This window comes from Peromyscus eremicus, chromosome 7 (assembly GCF_949786415.1).
Source record: "Peromyscus eremicus chromosome 7, PerEre_H2_v1, whole genome shotgun sequence".
NCBI lineage: Eukaryota > Metazoa > Chordata > Mammalia > Rodentia > Cricetidae > Peromyscus > Peromyscus eremicus.
Window position 1 is genome coordinate 109,814,032 of NC_081422.1, and position 4,202 is coordinate 109,818,233.

The window sequence follows — 4,202 nt, forward strand, 5'->3', positions numbered from 1 at the left end:
GAATTATTTTGTGGTAGAAGAGCAATAGAACAATTTCAACCTGAATTTCATGACTCCAGACCTGGGATCAAATACCAGAGGACCTAGGCATGCAGATATAAACATCTGAAAATTAGTCTATGCAAAAACTGGTGAACTCAGGGACTAGAGAGATAGCTCAGGGGTTAAGAGCACTGGCTGAACTTGGGGAGGACCTGAATATGGCTGCCAGCACCTACCTAGGGACTCAACAACTATCATTAACTCTAGTTCCAGGGGGTCAGATACTGACTTAGGCATACACATGCTGTACACACATTCATTCAGGCAAAACACTCACACTTAGAAGATAAAAATAAATAAATGGTTAAACTGGTGAACTCTCAGTGGTTCAGTCCAGCCAACTGTAATCCAGAAAAGTTTCTTAATTTCAATAATTACAGTAGTTATCTAAGATGCTGTCATTGAAGTACATCACACAGATACTAAGTGGGACTTTTGGTATGGTTTTTACAACTTTGCAACTTTTTATAGCTCCTCATTATTAACAACAACAACAACAACAACAAAAAAAAAAACCCTCAAACATAACTAAGAATTTAATCTCAGATTTCTTTGCAGTAAAAATTCAGTGACCCAATTTTGGCCAACAAGAAATGGGCAGAATTTCACAGGTGGTGGTAGAGGGTGAGTTCATTTATCGTATCTGAAGGGATTAGGCTTGTGCATTTGTTCAGTCTTCTTTCACCTTTATATATTCACCTTCATTCTTATATAGAACATACACACTGCTTTGGGATGGAGATGATAACTTACACGTCTAGAGTAGAAGTTGCCTGAGTGGATGATGTAGCACACTAAGGGTAGGCTTTGCTTTTTATTACAATGTCCCAGCTCAACACACTTCTCTTGTGCCATGTGAGGAAAGTGACCCCCTCCCATGATTAAGGCTTTGTCGCGAGGGCTTTGAAGTACTTTGCTTTTCATGAAATCCTAAATAATCCTCCTTTGCTCTGACATAACTTGGATGCCCATGGTCTAGCAGTCAATGGACTTTCATTTCCTCTTCTAGGGTCCATGCTCTAAAGGACACTTAGGATACCTCTGTTCTTGTAAAAAGAGTGGCTCAGAAGTCTCATTTTCTCTTATAGGAAAATGGACTGTGAAACCATGAAGTTCTATACAGGAATTGGCAGTCAACAGTCAGGTGTGGCTGGTGAGAGGACTTGGGGGTCCTACCTCCTCAGTGCTGAACTATCAGCTGCTGATAGATCCAGGGATGGGGGAATCATTCCCTTTAGCTGTGGATCCACTCCAGACCCAAACAAGATCCAAAACAGTTCTAATTCCAACCCACTGCTCACACAGATGGCCCAGTTCAATAAATGGGTCACAAAGTAAAAACAAAGATCAGAAATTTGGGAAAGAAACTGGAAGGAGCATTTAAGGGGATGGAGTGAGGGAAAAGAGAGTGGGGTGTGGGAGAGTAATCCGAATAAATTACATATCTGTATGAAATGTTCAAACGTTAAGATTAATCAATGAAAAAGAACTCAAGGCTCTTGATTTATACACTTCAAGGAAAGTCTGCGGCCAAGGAAGCAATAGAATCCAGAGGTATGCTAAGTCAATGGCCAAGAGTGTTACTAGAGTAAGATGTGTGTGTGTGTGTGTGTGTGTGTGTGTGTGTGTGTGTGTGTGTGTGTCCAGATGGATATTAAAAATATGGCAGGAATGTATCACTTTGGGATCATTCACCCTGTTTCCCATGGAGAGAATGTTTGCTTCCACCCATGCCTAGGTTTCTTTCTGTGCTTCCTGGGAGAAAGGCAAACATCTCACTGATACTGACTTTGAACTTGACCTTATGATATGTATTAGCCAATGGAGTGTGAGTTTCTCAAAGATTACACATTTCCTCAAGGGTTCTTGTTCCTCTCTTGTGCCATGAAGTCCCTCTTCCCATGTGGAGTTGACCCACATCCTGGCTGTGGTGAAGCTTTGATGTAACATGAGCAAAGACTAGACTTTTGTTGTGGTAGCCAGTGAGTTTAGAAGTGTTGTTGCTACAGGAAAACTAACTGTTACAGAGAGACCTACCACCTACTGTTTTGAAGCAGTTCATGCAGGAAATTACAAAAGAGTAAAACTCATCATCCAAGGAGGGAATTATGGCTAGAAGCTGGTAAATAGTGTCAGGTAGCAAAGGGTAGGGATTTGGGTCTGTTCTGAGCAATTCTCCATTCTGTTAATGGTTTTCTTTCATAGGATACAGCAAAGTACATACAAGTCGCAGCTCTAAGGCCAGACCTAGGGGCCTGAATTCCATCTATTAGCTATCTGTCATCTCTAATTATCTATCATTCATCTCAATTATGTATCTACCTATCTGACTATCTCAATCATTTACCATTAATCATCTATCTATCTATCTATCTATCTATCTATCTATCTATCTATCTATCATCTCTCTGTATCCTCTCCGCCATGTGTCATCTATCTGTATGCATACATTTAGGCATTTATCTATCTCTATTTTCTCTTTCTATTCCTTTATGTATTTTCATCCTCTAAAGAATAAATATACTTACTGAGAGCAAAGGCAGAGTCCAAACCAGTTATGCTTTTTGTCTGAATTGTTGTTATTAGTTCTTCTTTTGTTTGTTTGTTTTGTTTTGTTGTGTTGTGTTTTTTTTTTCTGGAAAGATTTGAGTCATGAGCTCCCGGACACCTTAGTTTCACCTCTGCTCCTCCTCCCCTTCCCCACAGGGTTATTAGGAAGAAAAGTGCACACCACATACCATTAGGTTAAATAACTTAGAAAAATAGTTTGCAATTAATCTTTTCCTCATAAAGGACAGGGTGCTTGGAGTCTCAAAGTTTCTTATTATGAGTTACATAGCATCAGAAAATTAGAGTATAATTATTAAGCAGTGGGTGGTATATCTGCTTGTTAAAATACAAAGTGTGGGCTAGGATTGTGGTCCTGAGCCAAAAGTATGCCACACACACCTCTCACATGGCTTTAGGGCACTGCTTTCTTGGCATGTACTAGTGTGAGTGAGATTTTTTTTAAGTGGCACCCCATAAAACCCAGAAAAAAATGAGTTCCCAAAAGAAATCAATTTATTTTATTTTAATGTGTGCTTAAAGACCATCAAGAATGCAATCTATTTTATTGTTTGAGTAAAACAGGCAAGATGCCTACATGGTTTGTGAGAGGGCAGAAAACTTGGGTATGGTTAATTATAACTGGAGACAGGAGGATGCATGGTTGTGTGGAATCTGAAATCAAAGATTCCCTCATCACAGAGGATGAGTCCTTTCCTACTGAGGGGTGTGAAGACAACAGCCGACTGTTTTATACAGGAAGCAAGTTTTTCATTTGGCTTTTAGGCCAGACCTCATAGTGCACAGCTGTAATCCCAGCACACAGGCCACTGAGGCAGGAAGACTGAGAGTTCAAAACCAGCTTGGACTACATAATGAGAACTGTCTCAGAACGAAAAAGGCAAACAATAAAAAATTAGCCCTCCCTTAAAACCCCATTCTCTCCTTCTCTTGGACCTTTTTCTAGTCTCCTGGCCTCTCCAAAGCAGCTTTAATGAATAACACTTTGGACAAGCAGTCTAGAAACTGAGTTGGGGAGATTAGAGGGACAATGAGAAGGTTTGAATAGATAAGCATGGCTTATTGAAGATAAAGTGATGTTTAAAACCCCAGTGCTGGAGCATCCTTTGCAGTGTTCTACACGTCTAACTGGTATTTTCTATATTATTTGGTCCATGTTTTGAGGTGGGGGCAGGTGTGTAGAGAAGCCAGGAAACTGGAAAGAGGCTCAAGAGGAGAAAAGGAAGCTTTATGGTGTGGGGTGGGGGGAGGGAAGAGGGCTCCTGGCTAGCTTTCTGTCAACTGGCATAAGCTAGAACATGTAGGAAGAGGTTCTCACAGTTGACAGGATGCCTCCATAAGATTGGCTTGTAGGCAAGTTTGTGAGGCACTTTCCCAATTAGTGATTGATATGCGAGGGCTCAGCCAACTGTGGGTGGGGCTGCCCCTGGAAAGGCAGTCCTGGGTGCTATAGGAAAACAGGCTGAGCAAGCCAATAAGCAGCGCCCCTTCATGGCCTCTGCATCAGCTCCTGCCTCCGGTATCTTCCCAACTTCCCCCAGTGATGGAGTGTGACCTGAGGGTTGGAAGACAAAATCAGCTCTTTCCTACCC